The 21,885-nt window shown below is 41.6% G+C and overlaps 1 pseudogene; it reads right to left on the bottom strand.

Moving 5' to 3' along the window:
* Window positions 1–1,196: 1,196 nt before the first annotated feature.
* Window positions 1,197–21,885, bottom strand: part of LOC145535758 (BAG family molecular chaperone regulator 4 pseudogene) — a 33,670-nt pseudogene continuing 12,981 nt past the window's right edge.

Here is a 21,885-nt window from a genome sequence, read left to right as displayed (position 1 = left end):
AATTCTCTGATGGATCTAAGAAGAGTTGTAGTGTTTTAGTTTGTTTATGAGCATTTTTCGTGTTGTAAAGATGGAAGTGATGTCTTCCAAGCTCTTTATACGTTGGACTAGAAACCAGAAGTCAGAAGTGTTTATTTTTGAAAATTAAAGAAACAATGAGAAGAGTAAAATCACCCATAATCTCATCACTGTGAGATTAAAAAGTTAGAATAATGTTAAATATCTTTCCAAATATTTTTCTACCTATATAATTGTTTTATAAACATTCAGAGAAGACACAGAATACTATAATTACCTGTATACCCATGTTAATTATTTGTTCTATTGTTTTCTGGTTGATGGCTCTTTTGACCCTTCTCAGTTCTTTACCCTCACTCCATAAAGATAATCACCATCCAATTTTTATCTTTATTTTTGCTGATAGTCTTTTTGTTTCTTCTTTATAAGGTAGGTATATTATTAAACATTACCTGAGCAGAATCATATTATACTTAATCTTCAACAAGTTGCTATTCTCAGTCTACCTTTTTCTTTAACGGATTATTCATATGGAAACATATACATCTGGTTCATTTATTTTAACTGTTTCTGCTCCTTGTACTATGTGACCTTACCTAACTTGCTGATCCCTTTCTCTATTAATGCACATCTAGATTGCTTCCAGTTTTTTGGGCAATGCTGCTGCCATGACCATTCTTTTTTTTTTTTTAGATAATCATATTATATTTGTGAACTGCAAATAACAAAACAAAACAGGGGTCCAAGGAGGCTAAAGTCCAAGCTGTAATTTACACACAAAGTGTATGGTGAAAGCAGTTACAATGTACAAAAATATGACAAGTAATCCAGATGTTTAAAAAAAACAGAGCCTGTCCAAAGAACATCCTGCAGGTTTCTGAGGAGCCTGTTCCATAAAGTGAATTCCCCTCTTGCTGTTAAGCAGCTTGCCAACACCCATATATTTCTTACCGGGCGAGTCTACTTGGCAATACAGATAACCCGAGAGCTCCCTATTATATTCACTGGTCTGAAAACAACTCATAACCCAACTGTTCTTCCAAGTCCTTTACCAGTTTTTCAAGCTTTCTATCAAAGGAAAGTTGGAATGTATTGCTTCTTGTTGTCAACAGGCATTTCAAAAAGAGGTAATTAACCAAAATCAAGAGTTCTTTGGTAGAGTTAGTAACAGGCCTCCCCTATGTTCTAAATCCCTTCATAATCCATTTTTTTTCCAATTTTTCCAGTGTGGCCTGGATTTTACAAACCGCCTCTTTCCTGGCCTGCCGGACGGAGTCCTGGCCCCCAGTTTCAACTGAATCCAGTTCCAGAAGTTCCTTGGTTAGCATCTCTTCCAGAAGCCAGTATGCTTTGTCTTTTTTCCTACAAACTCTTCTACTTCTTGCTCAAGATACTGGACCTTCTCCAGCACATGTATGATTTTTTTAATGCTTGGGGGAGTCCCTTCATCTGAAGATAAACACTCTTCAGCAAGATGATTACCCTGGTCTTGAGTGCTGGGATGTTCGTGAGTGGCATTACTGTACAGATGAGGCTCAGCACTATACTGGACCTGGGAATCCAAAAGCTCTGAACTGTCATCGTTCATTGATCCCGAGGACTCACACTGATGGACACTGCAAGGAAAGTTGTGCTGGTTCATGCCTTGATCTGGTTGGCTGTAGGCATAGGAGGAGTCCTTAGGCTGTGGGGATGGTGGTGAAGGAGATGGCTGAGGAGAGCCATTGCTAGGCCACGATGAAGTGCTTTCGTTCATGTAGAGACTCCCTGGTGGAGCTGAGGGCGCAGCTGAAGGCCAGGGGTACCGGGTTCCCATTCCATAAGCACCTGGAGGAGCCCATGAGTCCTCCTGGGGTCATACGGTTGGTCCTGGTTGTGGAACACTACGATTACCATCCCCATAAGGGTAATGGGGTATGCTCATTCCAGGGTTCTGTGAAGCAGGATATCCTGGAACCTGCCCCCTAAGAGGGGGTGCTTCAGTCTGGCAGTCCTGCTGGGGGTACATCCAACAGGAGACTGGGGTTGGGCTGTTGCCAGGTGAAGGGTAAGTGCTTGGAACCTCTGTGGAGTAATTGGTCTGAGCATACCCAGGTGTGTGATAGGCCCCAGGGTATGAGGCAGTATTTTTCCCGGGGCCAGTGGGGTATGGTGGGCCATATCCCTGCATTTGTATAAGAATTCAAACTCTGGCTTTGCATTTCCGGTCTTACAGGGTATGTACTTGGGTAAGGAGCCCTAGGTCGGGGAGCAGAATTCCAATAGTTAGAATTGTAACTAGGATATGGTGGCTGTTCCTGGTGGCGTCCACCAGTACGACCCGGCTCTGACCAGGCGCCTCCAGACGCGTAGTAGCCATCGCCTCCTCCTCCTTCCCCCGGCCAGGTGGTCTCCGCCGGGCCACCCCCGCACCCCCACCAGGAAATGCGAGGCTGGGGAGGCTCGGGGCGCGGGGGGTGGGGTGGGGTGGGGGTGGGGCGTAGATGGGCGGAGGCGGGTGCAGCCGTAAGACAGGCCCTCACTGGGTAGCCCGAGCGCCTCAAGGCCGACTTGGGCTCTGCCGCCCCCAGGCGCTTCCGGCCCACCCCAACCCCCCACGGCCATTCTCACATGGATTTATATGTGCATATGTGAGTTTCACATGAGAGGCTGTATGTATTGGAAGAAAGAGCGCAGGCTTCAAAGGCAGTGCCGCTTCCGTTTAAATTTCCACGTTAACGCTTACCAGTAGTGTAACCGTAGGCAACTTAGATGTTGAATCCATATTGTTCACGGCCCAGAATATCAAGGTGAGGATGTAATAGTTAATTGAATAGGTATTGCGGAGCCACTGGAGACTTTGAGGAGGACAGGATAAGATCAGATTGACATTAGAATTTATTCAGAAATAGTGTAAACCATGAATTGACCTAGGAAGCTGAGAGAGTGGAAAGTCAGCCCATTCTGTTAATACCAGCATTTCTGGATGTGTTTTCAAACCTAACTTTTCAAACCATGAGTTATTTCAAATCAGATGGAATTTTGGAGGAAACATTCTAAGTAAAATAAGAATCTTTGTTTACCATTTATTTTCAACCTGGTAGTGATCCTTTTTTTCCCCTTCCTCAGTTTTCTTTTCTGGCCTCCCAATTTCTGGATCCCATGATGCACATTCATTCTCACTTAAGATTCTCTTTTATTTCTTCTCTCTCCAAAGTAAAAGCTGAAATCACTCACAGCAAGAGGATTATACTTGATCATCTCCCCAAATAAATCTTACTTTTGAAACCGTTCTTTTATAGCTAAGTAATATTGGGTTGGCCAAAAAGTTCACTGGGAAACAGCTTATGGAAACCTGAGTGAACTTTTTGGCCAACCCAATACATACAGATGGTAGTGAACAATTAAGCAGTACAGAAAAATTTACAATGAAAAGCAACCATCTCTAGGCCTTGCTTGTCACACCTTCAGGGGCATTTTCCAGGTGTAACCTCTTTAACCTTTTTTAGTTCTTTGGGTGTTTATCTTATAAATAATATGCTTATGCGTCTATTCTTGCTTTATCAACTTTAAATTGTGTCTATTTACAACTTTCTATGAAAAATGTAGATTTTATTCAATGCTGTTAACCCTAATTCCCCATCTCTTACTTCTGTTTTTTATTAATTATGCAAACTGTATGATTTCCTATTGATTGCTATTATAACTTTGAATAATATACATAAAACTCCACTTTATCCATATAGTCCCCATGTTATTATTATTGTTTTTATTGTTTGCTTTTGCAGCTTTAAATAATGCACCTTAAACTCTGTGTCATGCCCTATCAAGTTTTAACTGTTATCTTTCTACTTTCTACATTGTGAGATGAATATATGCCCCCTTTTTTCTGTTTTCTTCCTTCCACTTCTCACCTATCATCATCTTTTCCTTTATTTTACATTGTCAAGGCTGCTAAAGCTTTCATTCCAATTTGTAGTCCTATTTAAGTATTTCGTGCTTCATGTAAAGATTGTAAAAGGTAGATAGCAAAAACTTAATCATGGTGATGAAAATGTTATTAACTCTTCCATCAACTAGTATTTACTTTTCCATGGACTGAATGCTATCAGTCTTGGATCCTTTAAAGAGAAATGTTCCTAGGAGCAAGGTAAACTCTAGTCTCATTTCTTACAGTTCATCAGTTGCTTCAAAACATATAATAATTTTTTTCAGTTTCCTATTAGCTTGACTAAAATTGAAAAACCTAGTGGAGGAACCTAGAGCCTATTACACAGAGTGAAGTAAGTCAGAAAGAGACAAACAAATATCATATATTAATGCATATATATGGAATCTAGAAAGATGGTACTGATGAAGCTATTTGCCAGGCAGGAATAGACATAGAGACAGGCATAACAGACTTGTGGACACAGTGAGGGAGAGTTCAGTTCAGTACAGTCACTCAGTCATGTCCCACTCTTTGTGACCCCATGGACTGCAGCACACCAGGCCTCACTGTCCATCGCCAACTCCCGGAGTTTACTCAAACTCATGTCCATTGAGTCGGTGATGCCATCCAACCATCTCATCCTCTGTTGTCCCCTTCTCCTCCCTCCTTCAATCTTTCCCAACATCAGGGTCTTTTCAGATGAGTCAGTTCTTCGCATCAGGTGGCCACAGTATTGGAGTTTCAGCTTCAGCATCAGTCCTTCCAATGAATATTCAGGGCTGATTTCCTCTAGGATGGACTGGTTGGATCTCCTTGCAGTCCAAGGGACTCTCAAGAGTCTTCTCCAACACCACAGTTCAAAAGCATCAATTCTTCAGCACTCAGCTTTCTTTATGGTCCAACTCTCACATCCATACATACTACAGGAAAAACCATAGTTTGACTAGATGGACCTTTGTTGGCAAAGTAATGTCTCTGCTTTTTAATATGCTGTCTCGGTTGATCATAACTTTTTTTCCAAGGAGCAAGTTTCTTTTAATTTCATGGCTGCAGTCATCATCTGCAGTGATTTTGGAGCCCCCCAAAATAAAGTCTCTCACTGTTTCCCCATCTATTTCCCATGAAGTGATGGGACCAGGTGCCATGATCTTAGTTTTCTGAACGTTGAGCTTTAAGCCAACTTTTTCACTCTCCTCTTTGACTTTCATCAAGAGGCTCTTTAGTTCTTCTACATTTTTTGCCTTAAGGATGGTGTCATCTGCATATCTGAGGTTATTGATATTTCTGCCAGCAATCGTGATTCCAGCTTGTGCTTCATTCCTCACGGCATTTGTGTGATGTACTCTGCATATAAGTTAAATAAGCAGGGTGACAGTATACAGCCTTGATGAACTCCTTTCCTGTTTTGGAACCAGTCTGTTGTTCCATGTCCAGTTCTAACTGTCACTTCTTGACCTGCATACAGATTTCTCAAGAGGCAGGTGAGGTGGTCTGGTATTCCCATCTCTTGAAGAATTTTCCACAGTTTGTTGTGATCCACACAGTCAAAGGCTTTGGCGTAGTCAATAAAGCAGAAGTAGATGCTTTTCTGGAACTCTCTTGCTTTTTCTAGGATCCAACAGATGTTGGCAATTTGATCTCTGGTTCCTCTGCCTTTTCTAGATCCAGCTTATACACCTGGAATTTCTTGGTTCACGTACTGTTGAAGCCTGCCTTGGAGAATTTTGAGCATTGCTTTGCTGCTGCTGCTGCTAAGTCGCTTCAGTGGTGGCCGACTCTGTGCGACCCCATAGACGGGAGCCCACTAGGCTCCCCCATCCCTGGGATTCTCCAGGCAAGAACACTGGAGTGGGTTGCCATTTCCCAATGCGTAAAAGTGAAACGTGAAAATGAAGTCGCTCAGTCGTGTCCGACTCTTAGCGACCCCATGGACTGCAGCCCACCAGGCTCCTCCATCCATGGGATTTTCCAGGCAAGAGTACTGCAGTGGGGTGCCGGTGCCTTCTCCATTGCTTTGCTAGCATGTGAGATGAGTGCAATTGTGCGGTAGTTTGAACATTCTTTGGTATTGCCCTTTTGGGAGGATTGGAATGAAAACTGACCTTTTCCAGTCCTGTGGCCACTGCTGAGTTTTCCCAATTTGCTGGCGTATTGAGTGCAGCACTTTCACAGCATCATCTTTTAGGATTTGAAATAGCTCAGCTGGAATTCCATCACTTCCACTTGCTTTCTTTGTAGTGATACTTCCTAAGGCCCACTTGACTTCACACTCCAGGATGTCTGGCTCTAGGTGAGTGATCACACCTTCATGATTATCTGGGTCATGAAGATCTTTTTTGTATAGTTGTTCTGTGTATTCTTGCCACCTGTTCTGAATATCTTCTGCTTCTGTTTGGTCCATACCATTTCTGTCCTTTATTAAGCCTATCTTTGCATGAAATGTTCCCTGGTATCTCTAAATTTTCTTGAAGAGATCTCTAGACTTTCCCATTCTATTGTTTTCCTCTATTTTCTTTGCTGAGGAAGGCTTTCTTATCTCTCCTTGCTATTCTTTGGAACTCTGCATTCAAACGGGTCTGTCTTTCCTTTTCTCCTTTGCCTTTCACTTCTCTCCTATTCACAACTATTTGGAAGGAGAGGGAGGGATGAATTGAGACAGTAGTATGGAAACATGCATTACCGTATGAGAAATAGATAGCCAGTGGGAAGTTGCTGTATAATACAGGGAGCTCAACCTCGTGCTCTGTGACAACCTAGAGGGGTGAGGAGGTATGGAAGGAGCTTCAAGAAGGAGGGGACATACATATACCTATGGGTGATTCATGTTGATGTGTGGCAGAAACTAGCACAATATTGTAAAGCAGTTACATTCCATTTAATTTAAATTAAAAAATAACCTGACAATGTCAAGAATGTGGAGCAACTAGAATTCTCAGATACTGCTGGTCAGAGTGTTTATTGGTATAGGTACTTGGGAAAATAGTTTAACATTGTCTCTTAAAACTTAACATATGTGCACTCTATGATCCAACTCCTCCACTCTCACATATGTGCTCCAGAGAAGCGTGAGTATAAGAATATCCATCACAGCACTATTTATAATAACCAGATCTGGAAGTGGCTGAGCTTCCCTGGTAGCTCAGACAGTAAAGAATCTGCCTGCAATGTAGGAGACTGGGGTTTGATCCCTGAGTCAGGAAGACCTCCTGAGGAGGAAATGGCAACCCACTCCAGTATTCTTGCCTGGAGAATCCCACTGACAGAGGAACCTGGCAGGCTACAGTCCATGGGGTTGCAAAAAGCCAGACAAGACCGAGTGACTAAGCATGCAGGCTGGGGTAGGGCAGGTGTTGTCATTTATAATACCCAAATCTGGAAGTAATCCAAATACCTATCAACAATGGAATGAATTAATACATTGTGATATACTCATAAAATAAAATATTATATAACAATGAGAATGTGTTGCCGTTTACAACACATAAATAATATTGAATAAAAGAAGACAGATGTAAAAGAGTAATAATATTCTCTAAGACTCATTTATAAGACAGGAAGAAATATTCTATAGAGTGTTAGAAGTCAGCATTGTGGTCACCCTCAGGGATTCAGGTAGTAACTAGGATTGTTGTTGTTTAGTCACTCAGTTGTGTCCAATTATTTGCAACCCTGTGGACTGTAGCCCACCAGGCTCCTCTGCCCATGGGATTTTCCAGGCAAGAATACTGGAGTGAGTTGCAATTTCCTACTCCTTAAAATGGTTCTTTTAGTGGTCAAATATATGTGGCTTATTTTCTATTGGGTTCAAAAATAATTTTTAAAGATATCTTTTTATTTATTTGTCTACACTGAATCTTAGTTGTGGCATGTGGAATCTAGCTCCCTGACCAGGAATTGAACCAGGACCCCCTGCATTGGGAGCATGGAGCCTTAGCCACTGGAGCACCAAGGAAGTTTTCCCAAATAGTTTTTAATTAAATTACATCTTTTATTCTCTTCTTTGTAACTTTCTTTGTAAAGTTTGTACCCACTTCCTACTTTGCCTCTCTTTTGTGGTCTCTTTAGTTTTTCATAACCCATTGGACTATGAGTCAGCATCAAGCTAGCAGTTTGTCAAAGTAACAGCTGTAAGCATTTAAACTTTTCCATCCCATGACACATTTGATCATTTTCTTTCTTTTTCATGGCAGTTGATAAGGCCAGTCAACAGAGTATATCTCTTTTTGTAATTTGTTTTTTACTTAGAATCCTAATTAGCATAAAGGCAGTTAAAAAGTCGTTTCTATGTGGAATACTTACTACCAAGGTTGAGAGACACTATGTTTAACATTTAATTGGTTTATAGTGCTGTGAGGCTAGTCTTCAAGGTCATAAAAATCTTATGAACATACACATAAAAATGCTAACAGCTGTTTTAAAAACATCAAAGTTGCATTTTCTTCTTGAGCAATGAGGAGTTGTTACTTGCATGAAATACCAAGTCTAATATATCTTTAAATGTTCTTTTGATTAGCAGAAGCAAACTTGACCCTGTCCCCAAGAACAAATGAGTTGCCTGCAAATGTGACTTCTTTTTATTCCCCTAACATCACCCCATGCACGAACCAATTTGACAGTCGTTCAGGTTATACTGACAAGACATTAAGACCGGCTTGTGAATCTGCTACAGCCTCACAGCCTCCTCTCATACAACAACTTGTTGGCACAGTGCTCCATTGCCAATAAAGTACCTAACCCTGTATTGTCTCCTAACTTTCTCCCTTTCCCTAACCTCTTATGCACCACAACTCATTTTTTTTTTTTTTTTACAGAAGCCAGAGTGACCATCTAAACATGTAAAATGTAATGTTCTACTCTCTGTTTAAATTCTATAAAAAGCTTTCTACTGCCTTTAGAATAAAATTCAAACACTATATAATCCACTCTCTAGCTCATAATCGTCTTATTCCTAGCTTCAGTTCAGTTCAGTTCAGTCGCTCAGTCATGTCCGACTCTTTGCGACCCCACGAATTGCAGCACGCCAGGCCTCTCTGTCCATCACCAACTCCCAGAGTCTACCCAAACCCATGTCCATTGAGTCGGTGATGTCATCCAACCATCTCATCCTCTGTCGTCCCCTTCTCCTCCTGCCTCCAATCCTACCCAGCATTAGGGTCTTTTCGAATGAGTCAACTCTTCGCATGAGGTGGCCAAAGTATTGGAGTTTCAGCTTCAACATCAGTCTTTCCAATGAACACCCAGGATTGATCTCTTTTAGGATGGATTGATTGGATCTCCTTGCAGTCCAAGGGACACTCAAGAGTCTTCTCCAATACCACAGTTCAAAAGCATCAATTCTGCGGCGCTCAGCTTTCTTCACTTTCTAACTCTCACATCCGTACATGACCACTGGAAAAACCATAGCCTTGACTAGACGGACTTTTGTTGGCAAAGTAATGTCTCTGCTTTTAAATATGCTATCTAGGTTGGTCATAACCTTCCTTCCAAGGAGTAAGTGTCTTTTAATTTCATGGCTGCAATCACCATCAGCAGTGATTTTGGAGCCCAAAAAAATAAAGTCTGACACTGTTTCCACTGTTTCCCCATCTATTTCCCATGAAGTGATGGGACCAGATGCCATGATTTTAGTTTTCTGAACGTTGAGCTTTAAGCGAACTTTTTCACTCTCCTCTTTCACTTTCATCAAGAGGCTCTTTAGTTCTTCACTTTCTGCCATAAGGGTGGTGTCATCTGCATATCTGAGGTTATTGATATTTCTCCCGGCAATCTTGATTCCAGCTTGTGTTTCTTCCAGCCCAGCGTTTCTCATGATGTACTCTGCATATAAGTTAAATAAGCAGGGTGACAATACACAGCCTTGACGTACTCCTTTTCCTATTTGGAACCAGTCTGTTGTTCCATGTCCAGTTCTAACTGTTGCTTCCTGACCTGCATACAGGTTTCTCAAGAGACAGGTCAGATGGTCTGGTATTCCCATCTCTTTCAGAATTTTCCACAGTTTATTGTGATCCACACAGTCAAAGGCTTTGGCATAGTCAATAAAGCAGAAATAGATATTTTTCTGGAACTCTCTTGCTTTTTCAATGGTCTAGTGGATGTTGGCAATTTGATCTCTGGTTCCTCTGCCTTTTCTAAAACCAGCTTGAATGTCTGCAAGTTCATGGTTCACGTATTGCTGAAGCCTGGCTTGGAGAATTTTGAGCATTACTTTACTAGCATGTGAGATGAGTGCAATTGTGCAGTAGTTTGAGCATTCTTTGGCATTGCCTTTCTTTGGGATTGGAACGAAGACTGACCTCTTCCAGTCCTGTGGCCACTGCTGAGTTTTCCAGATTTGCTGGCATATCGAGTGCAGCACTTTGACAGCATCATCTTTCAGGATTTGAAATAGCTCAACTGGAATTCCATCACCTCCACTAGCTTTGTTGGTAGTGATGCTTTCTAAGGCCCCCTTGACTTCACATTCCAGGATGTCTGGCTCTAGGTGAGTGATCACACCATCGTGATTATCTGGGTCGTGAAGATCTTTTTTGTATAGTTGTTCTGTGTATTCTTGCCACCTGTTCTTAATATCTTCTGCTTCTGTTAGGTCCATACCATTTCTGTCCTTTATCGAGCCTATCTTTGCATGAAATGTTCCTTTGGTATCTCTAATTTTCTTGAAGAGATCTCTAGTCTTTCCCAATCTGTTGTTTTCCTCTATTTCTTTGCATTGATCACTGAGGAAGGCTTTCTTATCTCTCCTTGCTACTCTTTGGAACTCTGCATTCAGATGGGAATATGTTTCCTTTTCTCCTTTGCTTTTCGCTTCTCTTCTCTTCCCAGCTATCGTAAGGCCTCCTCAGACAGCCATTTTGCTTTTTTGCATTTCTTTTCCATGGGGATTGTCTTGATCCCTGTCTGCTGTACAATGTCATGAACCTCTGTCCATAGTTCATCAGGCACTCTGTCTATCAGATCTAGTCCCTTAAATCTATTTGTCACTTCTACTGTATACTCATAAGGGATTTGATCCAGGTCATACCTGAATGGACTAGTGGTTTTCCCTACTTTCTTCAATTTAAGTCTGAATTTGGCAATAAGCAGTTCATGATCTGAGCCACAGTCTGCTCCCGGTCTTATTTTTGCTGACTGTATAGAGCTTCTCCATCTTTGGCTGATTAGCACTGGCCATTCTTTCTGTCTACAGTGCTCGGCCCACAGAATTTCCCATGGCCAAATCAGTGTGCGTTCTCATCAGTGTGGATTCAACTCAGTGGTTACAGATTGCAAGAGGCTTTCAAAAGAGATGCTTTACTCCCGTGGCCAGGGTGTCTGTAGATTGTAACTCAATTTTATTTTGCCTGAAATTATTAATCGTGTGTTTCTGGGCTTGATGTTTGTCCTCATTACTCTCACCCAATGCTAGATTATAAACTCTATTAAAGCAGGTATTTTTTTCATCTTGAATTCTCCCTGTCGCTGAGTTGCTTCTAAATAAAATAGTTCTGGTATGAATGAATAAATACAACTAATTTGATAAATGCTATTCCGCTTGCAATGTGGGAGACCTGGGTTCGATCCCTGGGTTGGGAAGATCTCCTGGAGAAGGGAATGGCTACCCACTCCAGTATTCTGGCCTGTAGAATTCCATGGACTGTTTAGTCCATGGGGTCGCAAAGAGTTGGACACAACTGAGTGACTTTCACTTCACTTCTCTTCTTCACTCTGGATATAGGTCCTCACTCAAAATAATCACTAATTTGTTATCAATGCTTCACATTTCCTTAAAAAAGGAGTCATATATGCAATCATACCTTTTACTATATGTGCATTGTATTTATTATTTATGGATTAGTAACAGAGTGCCCTCAAAACTTATGGTTTAAAATAGCATGTTAATAGTTATCTCGGTTTCTGTGGATCAGAAAACTAGGCATGACTTAGCTAGGTCCTCTGGCTCAGGGTCTCTCAGGCTACAACCAACCAAGGTATTGGCCAGGGCAGCCATCTTCTCAAGGCTCCTCCAAAATGTAAGTGTGTGCTTCCAGGCTTCCTCTGGCTATTGGAAGGATTCACCTTCTCATAGGCAGTCAGACTGAAAGCCGTATCAGACTGCCTATTTATTAGTGTTTATTTATTTATTGGAGTATAGTTGCTTTATAATGTTGTGTTAGTTTCTGCTGTGCAACAAAGTGAATCATAGGTGGGTGTGTATAGATATATATATCCCATATGTTTACGCTATATATATACATATGTCCCTTCCCTCTTGAGCCTCCTTCCCTCCCCCATCCCACCCCTCTAGGTCATCACAGAGCACTGAGCTGAGCTCCCTGTGCTCTGCCGCAGCTTCCCACTAGCTGTCTAGTTTATTCACTGTAGTGTGTATATATCAATGCTACTCTCTCAATTCATCCCACTCTCTCCTTCCCCGTCAACTGTGTCCATAAATCCACTTTCTACATCTGTGTCTCGACTTCCAGCCCTGCAGATAGGTTCCTCAGCACCATTTGTCTCGATTCCAGGTGGACTGCCGATTGGTGGAGGCTTAGTTCCTTGTCATCTGGGCCTTTCCATGCAACAGCTCATCACGTGGCATTTTGCTTCAGCAGAGTGAGAAGATGAGAGAGAAGACAGGTTGAGCAACATAGACAGTAGAGCATCTGGTAGCCAAATCTTGGAAATGACACGCCGTCACTTTTGCTCTATTCTATTCGTTAAAAGTGAGTCACGGGCAATGGGATGGCCCGGAGGGATGGGATGGGGGTGGGGTGGGTGGGGGGTCCAGGAGGGGGAACACATGTGGACCCATGGCTGATTCGTGTCGATGTATGGCAGAAACTATTACAATATTGTAAAGTAGTTAGCCCCCAACTAAAATAAAAAAAAAAAAAAGTGAGTCACTAGGTCCAGCCCAAATTGAGGGGAAGGAGATTTCTCTTGAATCCGAGGAGGCAAGGATCACCGGAAACCATTTTAGCAGCTGCCTACCACAGCTCCATACTTCCATGTTTGTATACATTTTTGTCCCATTCCTTTTACTCTTTCTTGTTTTCCTGGAATTTTCTCCTCTTGGGGGCCAAAGCACTGGTCATCGTGTTCACTTTGTGTCACTTGTCTCTTGAGTTTATTCTTTCCAACTTAGAAATTTTGAGGGAAAAGTGTTAAAGATATATAGAAAGTTGGGAAAAATACCCCAGTCACAAAACTTCAATAAAATATGGATATCAGAACAATGTGTACCAAGAGCTGGTTGTCATTAAAAGGCAAATATTATTTTCTTCTTTCAAGAAATATTTTTTGAGTGACTGTGTGCTAGACACTGTTCTAGATGTTAAGACACATCAGTGTAGGAAGCAAACAAACAAACAGAAAAGCTTTCTTTCAAGAACCTTTATAAACTGATGTATTAAGTTGGCCAACAAGTTCATTTGGGGTTTTCTGTACCAGCTTCCGGTAAAAAGCCGAATGAACTTTTTGGCCAACCCAAATAGAATGAAGATAGTAACAAGACATGGTAAGTGTTAGGGTGAAAGAAAGGGGATCTAATGTGCTAGGTTGGGAGGATGGTGACATTTTAGCTACCCTGGACCACCCTTCTTCCAATACAGCAAATTATATCCCTTCCTTTTTTCTCCTGAGCACATATCACTCTATTCTCATTGAGAAGATGCCCTTTGAACAAAGACCTGAAGGATGACCTGCAAATATCCCAGGAAGATTACCCAGGCATGTGAAAGAGCAGGTACAAAGGAGAGACCAGGACTGGTGTGTTAAAGGACATAAAAAAGTTTAGTGTATCTGAAATGAGTGAAAAGGGGAAAGTGGAGAAAGAGATAAGGTTGGAAAGAAGGGCCAGATCCTTCAAGGCCTTGCAGAACATTGTCAGAACTTCTATCTGTTTTTCCCTCTGAGTGATGTGGGGAGCCCTTTGGAGGATATTGGACACAAAAGTGGATATGATCTATCATAATATTTTAACAGGGTTGTGTTGACTGCCATGTTGAGAATAGACTAACAGGGACTTGAAAGAAGAAGACAGACCATTTAAGCCAGGTAAGAGATGCTGGGGACTCAGACTGGAGCAGTAACAGTGGGAGTGAAGAAGTGCTGAAATCTTGGGTTTATTTTGAAAGCAAAGTTAACATTCGTTAGAAAATTGGAATTAGATGGTATACGTTGGAGAAAGGGAAGTCAAGTATGACTCCAAGAACCTGGCCTGAACCAACAAAGTTTCCATAAACTGAGATGGAGTTAGTCAGTCCATGGAAGGAACATGTTTAGGGGAAGATCATTTAGGGGCTCCATTTTAGACATGTTAACTCTGAAAAGCCTATTAGCCATCTGAATGGAAATGCTGAACAGCAGTAGTCTGAAATTCTGGACTTCTGGACTCCAGGACTTCTGGAATTCTGGACTCCAGAAGTCTGAACTTCTGGAAAAGAAGCTCGCTCTAGAAATATATATTTGCAAGGAGTTAGCATACAGAAGGAGAAGGCAATGGTACCCCACTCCAGTACTCTTGCCTGGAAAATCCCATGGACGGAGGAGCCTGGTTGCAGTCTATGGGGTTGCTAAGAGTTGGACACGACTGAGCGACTTCACTTTCACTTTCCACTTTCATGCATTGGAGAAGGAAATGGCAACCCACTCCAGTGTTCCTGCCTGGATAATCCCAGGGACGGGGGAGCCTGGTAGGCTGCTGTCTATGGGGTCGCACAGAGTCGGACACGACTGAAGCGACTTAGCAGCAGCAGCAGCAGCAGCAGCAGCATACAGAAGATAAAGCAATAACACTTGATGAAGGTACACAGAAAAGGCAAGAGGTGAAAATAAAAGCATCAGAGTGAAAAGCACAAGTCTTCAATCAGCTCTGTGCTCAAACTAGGTCCAGTGACTAGGAGCACGGGAGCCCTTTCCTGCCAAATTGATAGCTGGGCTGCTCCCAGGAGGAGGGTCCTGCTTGTTGAGATTTCTTTTCACCAGCATCAAGATGACTTAAATCAGAACTCCTTCGTGCCTTCAACCAGGGAAGCCTCAAGGTAAGCTCTGCTTCAGAATTGGATTTCAAGAAAGCCTACTCTTTCCTTTCCCCAGCATGGGCCATCTGCTTCCTCTGTATAGAAGGTTCTCAGGCCTTAGTGTACATAATAATCACCAGGAAAGCTTGGACTTGCTTACCTCCAGAGAGTTTCATTATGTAGGTGAAGCTAGAAATCTTCATTCTTAGCGAGTGGTGCAATTAATGAGCATGCTCCATGTTGAGAAAGCTAAGTCAGCATAAAAAATACTACACATTTTTTTACTCTAGAAAGCTTAAATATTCATAGAGGCTATTGACCTTAGCTTTCTGATGATTCCATGGTTACTTCCTAAAAGCTGTCATAGATCTTTAAATTTCAAACTGTGCAGAACCCGTTAAGAAGCTGCTTGAAAACAAATGCTCAGGGCTGGTGCACTGGGATGACCCAGAGGGATGGGATGGGGAGGGAGGTGGGTGGGGGGTCCAGGAAGGGGAACACATGTAAACCCATGGCTGATTCATGTCAATGTATGGCAAAAACTACTACAATATTGTAAAGTAATTAGCCCCCAACTAAAATAAATAAATTTATTAAAAAAAGAAAAAAGAAAATCCACATAGAAAACTTAAATATTCTGACTCTATTATTTTTTTAATCTTTTGAAAAAATATCCACTATTATTTTCAGACAGTTAAGTCTTGGAGCGTGCAGTTCCTATCTAAAGACTGTTGTGGTAGAGACATCTCTGTTCTTCCATATCTAAATTTCCTCTCCTTCAAATACAGGGGAACATTTCGCCTTGGGTTTTGGCCAATGAATTGTGAGCAGGCATATATTAGGTGTCACTTTCAGACCAAAGTATTTCACAGCCAGTGTTTGACTTTCTAGGATTTTCTTCCTCGCCACAGCAGTTGTAGAGAAGATCTCTTGTTGAATTGATGGAGGTGGAAGATCAAAAGAGCCTGCATCTCTGCTCATCTCATGGCATTGTTTACCATGGAGAGTCTCCGGATCCTCATCAGATTTTGTGAGTGAAAATAAATTTTGTGTTAAGCCGCTGAGATTTATCTTTATTTGTTTGTTATCATGGCCTAAGCTTATCCTATCCTGACTCATCACCTGCCAGGAATATCATAGAGTCTCTATAAAAGTATTGAACTGGAAGAGATTTGATTACTGCAAGTTTCTAACTCTGATTTTCAGACTTCTTACCCCATATTGAAGTGCCTTCCTTGCTATAGAAACAGATAACTCTCAGGTAACAACTCATCTTCTCTCTCAAGTCTGCAGTTTCAAATTATTCTCTAAATATAAAAGGAAACTTGGCTGCATGCATGTTCCAAATAATTGTACTTTATGTATATTAGGAAATAGAGTGCATCGCATTTTTCAGACACTACTTTCTTTAGGAGTTCTTTCCTGACATTTTCTCCTCCTCCACCCCTCAGTAAGCCCATTCACCTCCTCACCTTTCTTACTTTCCATTTTGTACTGACTGGACTGTAAAACATCTTCCTTTGCTGCCCCCATATCAGTTCAGTTCAGTCGCTCACTCATGTCCAACTGTTTGTGACCCCATGGACTGCACCATGCCAGGCGTCCTTGTCCTTCACCAACCCTTGGGGCTTACTCAAATTCATGTCCATCGAGTCAGTGAGGCCATCCAACCATCTCATCCTCTGTTGTCCCCTTCTCCTCCTGCCTTCAATCTTTCCCAGCATCAGGGACTTTTCCAGTGAGTCAGTTCTTCGCATCAGGTGGCCAAAGTATTGGAGTTTCAGCTTCAGCATCAGTCCTTCCAATGAATATTCAGGATTGATTTCCTTTAGGATGGACTGGTTTGATCTCCTTGCAGTCCAAGGGGCTCTCAAGAGTCTTCTCCAACACCACAGTTCAAAAGCATCAATTTTTCGGCTCAGCTTTCATTATAGTCCAACTCTCACATCCATACAAGACTACTGGAAAAACCATAGCTTTGCCTAGACAGACCTTTGTAAGCAAAGTCATGTCTCTGCTTTTTCTTTTTCTTTTTTTTTCTTTTTTATTTTTTTTCATGTCTCTGCTTTTTAATATGCTGTCTGGGCTGGTCATAACTTTTCTTCCAAGGAGCAAGCATTTTTTTAATTTCATGGTTGAAGTCACCCTCTGCAGTGATCTTGGAGCCCAAGAAAATAAACTCTGTCACTGTTTCCATTGTTTCCCCATCTATTTGCCATGAAGTGATGGGACTGGATGCCACGATCTTTGTTTTCTGAATGTTAAGTTTTAAGCCAACTTTTTCACTCTCCTCTTTCATTTTCATCAAGGGGCTCTTTAGTTCTTCTTCGCCTTCTGCCATAAGGATGGTGTCATCTGAATATCTGAAGTTATTGATATTTCTCCCGGCAATCTCGATTCCAGCTTGTGCTTCATCCAGCCTGGCATTTCACCTGATGTACTCTGCATGTAAGTTAAATAAGCAGGGTGACAATATACAGCCTTGACGTACTCCTTTCCTGATTTGGAACCAGTCTGTTATTCCATGTCCAGTTCTAACTGTCACTTCTTGACCTGCATACAGATTTCTCAAGAGGCAGGTGAGGTGGTCTGGTATTCCCATCTCTTGAAGAATTTTCCACAGTTTATTGTGATCCACACAGTCAAAGGCTTTGGCGTAGTCAATAAAGCAGAAGTAGATGCTTTTCTGGAACTCTCTTGCTTTTTCTAGGATCCAACAGATGTTGGCAATTTGATCTCTGGTTCCTCTGCCTTTTCTAAATCCAGCTTATACATCTGGAAGTTCTTGGTTCACATACTGTTGAAGCCTGCCTTGGAGAATTTTGAGCATTGCTTTGCTAGCATGTGAGATGAGTGCATCGTGCAGTAGTTTGAACATTCTTTGGCATTGCTCTTTTGGAGGGATTGGAATGAAAACTGACCTTTTCCAGTCCTGTGGCCACTGCTGAGTTTTCCCAATTTGCTGGCATATTGAGTGCAGCACTTTCACAGCATCATCTTTTAGGATTTGAAATAGCTCAGCTAGAATTCCATCACCTCCACTAGCTTTGTTCATAGTGATACTTCCTAAGGCCCACTTGACTTCATATTCCAGGATGTCTGGCTCAAGGTGAGTGATCACACCATTGAGGTTATGTGGGTCATTAAGATATTTTTGTATAGTTCTTTGCATTCTTGCCACCTGTTCGTAATATCTTCTGCTTCTGTTAGGTCCATACCATGTCTGTCCTTTATTGAGCCCATCTTTGCATGAAATGTTCCCTTGGTATCTCTAATTTTCTTGAAGAGATGTCTAGTCTTTCCTATTCTATTTCTTCCCTCTGTTTCTTTGCATTGATCATTGAGGAAGGCTTTCTTATCTCTCCTTGCTATTCTTTGGAACTCTGCATTCAGATTTGTATATCTTTCCTTTTCTCCTTTACACAGCCTCTGTGACTTAAGGTTCAAATCTAATATGTACACAGCAAATTTTAATACCCCATGGTGAGAGGTATGCATAACTCATTTCTCATTTGTGCCTGTTAGCTCGCACACTGAAGGCGCTCAATGAATATTGTTGAACTGAACCTAACTGCTTGAATCACATGTGAAAAGGATGTTTGCAGCTCCCCAAATGGCATCTGTTTCTAACTCATACCCTAGATTGCATGGTTAAATTTTTTTAATTGAGATATAGTTGTTTTACAATATTATGTTAGTTTCTGCTGCACATCGAAGTGATCAGCCGTAAGTATACATATATCCTTTCCCTCTTCTTATCCCACCCCTCTAGGTTATCACACAGCACTGACCTCAGCTCCCTGTTTTACACAGAAGATTCCCACTAACGATCTGTCTTACTCATGGTAAGGTATATATGTCAATCCCGATCTCCAACTCATACCCTTGAGAAAAGAGATACTTCTCTGGATTCTCAGGGGCAGCTCTCATTCCAAACCTCAGATAAAGTCCCAAGTTTCCCTGGTGATATTCATAAGATACCCTTGATCTTAAAAGGAATATCAGCAGTTGTTAAAGACAAGCAATCCTGGTTGACTGCTCCAGAGCGATGTGTCAAAAGATTCATAAAAGTATAGAGAATGCAGTCACATTTTAATGCAGTCACCATATGCAATAAATACTGTCTGATTGCTAATTCGGGAAATTTCTATTATCCATCTTCTGAAAATGAGTTGGAAATCAAGTTTTATAGGCATCCTAATTTTATTTGATTAGTATAAGAACCAAAAGCACGAGTTAATGGTGTATTACCATTCCCATGTATTAGAAAGATGTGTTAATGAAATATAATTGTCAAGTATTCCATACATTAATATGAACCATATGTGAAAATTTGATGTGCTTGTCTGCTCTATAAAACATCTTAAACAGGCCTTTATGGATATTTTACAGCTAATTCAGAGATCTCAACCACGGCCAAGAAGAGTAACTTGATTTTTGCATCACCATCTTCCTTTCTGCAAAGTATCATTGCAGTTTGAGAGCAGAGAACAATTTTTTCTAAACTGTGTTTTATAGGACACTACTGATCTTTGAGATGTTAATAGGACACTGTGAACAAAAATTTTGGAAATGCTAGGTAAATAGGTTTTCTCTTTGCAAGACTTCTGCGAGTCTTTACCATGTATTATGTACAGGGCTGATTTATGCACTGCTTCCCTAGTGGCTGAGACACTAAAAAATCTGCCTGCAATGCAGAAAACCAGGGTTCGATTCGTGGATCGGGAAGATCCCCTGGAGAAGGCAGTGGCAACCCACTCCAGTATTTTTGTCTGGAGAATCCCTGAACAGAGGAGCCTGGGCGGCTACAGTCCATGAGGTTGCAAAGAATTGGACGTGACTGAAGTTTTATCCACCAGGCACTATAGGCCCAGTGCCTAAGATCCACAATACTTTTAGGAGCACACAAAAATCTTTTTATGCCTTTTCAAATAAGAAGCAAAATGAAAACATAATAATGAATCCAGCCTGGATTACTTTACGATGAAGTGAAGTAAAGTGATGTGAAAGTCGCTCAGTTGTGTCCAACTCTTTGCAACCCCATGGACTATACAGTCCATGGAATTCTCCAGGCCAGAATACTGGAGTGGGTAGCCTTTCCCTTCTCCAGGGGATCTTCCCAAGCCAGGAATCGGACCCAGGTCTCCCGCATTGCAGGCGGATTCTTTACCAGCTGAGCCACAAGGGAAGCCCACAGTCATAAGCAATATTTTAGTAATTTTCTAGGGAGAATGTAGCCCACAAAGGCAAAAGTGTCTAGAGTCCACAAATATCATACTTTAGCCCTGGTTAAGATTCTCTAAAAGATGTGATGTACAGAATTTTCCAGCAGTTACTTGTGCATGAGTATCTGTTTGTAGAGTTTCTCAGAGGACAAGGGTTAAGAACACGTAGAAATATTTATGTACTGAAATGAACACTGGAACAAGAGTTATAAGAATTAATTTTAGTGATATCTGCTACTAAGTAACCGTGCTTCTTTGAGTAAGCCATGGAACATCTCTGGGTCCCAGACTGTTTTTTTTTAATATCTACCTATCTACCTACTTATCTACCTATCTATCTATCTGTCTGTCCTGTCTGTCTGGGTCTTAGTTGCAGCATGTGGGATCTAGTTCCTCGACCAGGGATCAAACTTGGGTCCCTTTCTTTGGTTTCATGGAATCTTAGCCACTGCCCATCAGGGACGTTCCTCCTAGACTGTTAAGAGACAAAGTGATGGCATTCAACTGGATGTGTCAGCTATGCCTTCCAGCTTAGAAAGAATATGATTTTATATTTTTTCTATCCACATGTGGTTTGCTGATTTTTTAAAAGCTTACACACATAGGTTAGAACACACAACTTCCAAAGAAAAGAGTACTATTCTGGATTGAAAGTCAGAAATAAAAGCTTTAGCCCTACTTTTGGCCTTAAATCACTTCTGCCAATAACAAAATCCTCCAAAGGTTTGTCTCTCAAACAAGAAAAACAATAAGAAATTTGAGAATGTTTCTATCTTTAGTATGTTCTCTCCTCAGGTACATGGCAATTAAATTGAGAATCTTCTCTTCTTGTGATGGGGCCTGTGGTGGGCAGGTTGGCCAAGAGAGAAAAGGCAAATTTGTCGTCTATGTTTCAAGTTTGTGTGACTCCTTGGTTGGTTGTACTACCAACTTATCATTTTTTCTCAATTTTATTTATTTTTGTCTGTGCTGGGTCTTTGCTGCTGCAAGGGTTTGTTTCTAGTTGTGTTGAGTAGGGGCTACTCTAGTTGCAGTGCACAGGCTTCTCATTGCAGAGCACGGGCTCTAGGCCTGCAGGCTTCAGTAGTTGTAGCCCATGGACTCTAGAGCAGTAGTTGCAGTGCATGGGCTTAGTTGCCCTGAGGCATGTGGGATCTTCCCGACCCAGGGATTGAACCCATGTCTCCTGCATTGGTAGGCGGATTCTTTACCACTGAGCCACCAGGAAAGCCCCCAGCTTATCATTTTGACAGGTCGAATTTTGGGGTTTTTTCAGATAACAAAAAAGAGATGCTGTACAGATGCTTCTATGTTTGCATGCTAAGTCACTTCAGTTGTGTCTGACTGTTTGCGACCCTATGGACTGTAGCCTTCCAGGCTGCCCTATCCATGGGATTCTCCAGGCAAGAAAACTGGAGTGGGTTGCCATGCCCTCCTCCAGGGAATCTTCCCAACCCAGGGATCGAACCCAGGTTTCCTGCATTACAGGTAGATTCTTTACTGTCTGAGTCACCAGAGAAGCCTGATGGTTCAACGCATGAATCTAAAATTCAGGAGAGAGGTCAGGTCTGGTGTCTTCTATTTGGGAATCTCTTGCCTAGTGGAAGTAGTTCAAACTAGGAGTAGAATAAGAAAAATCCTAGGGAATGAGAGAGAAAGGTAATGAATTTAGGATATAAGTGTAGGGAACGTCAACTTTAAGGGGTAGTTATAGGAAAATAAAGTCCTA

Source organism: Giraffa tippelskirchi, chromosome X (assembly GCF_054371585.1).
Source record: "Giraffa tippelskirchi isolate mGirTip1 chromosome X, T2T-mGirTip1v1.2.pri, whole genome shotgun sequence".
In the NCBI taxonomy this organism is placed as follows: domain Eukaryota; kingdom Metazoa; phylum Chordata; class Mammalia; order Artiodactyla; family Giraffidae; genus Giraffa; species Giraffa tippelskirchi.
This window is presented reverse-complemented; position numbering and strand designations above follow the sequence as displayed.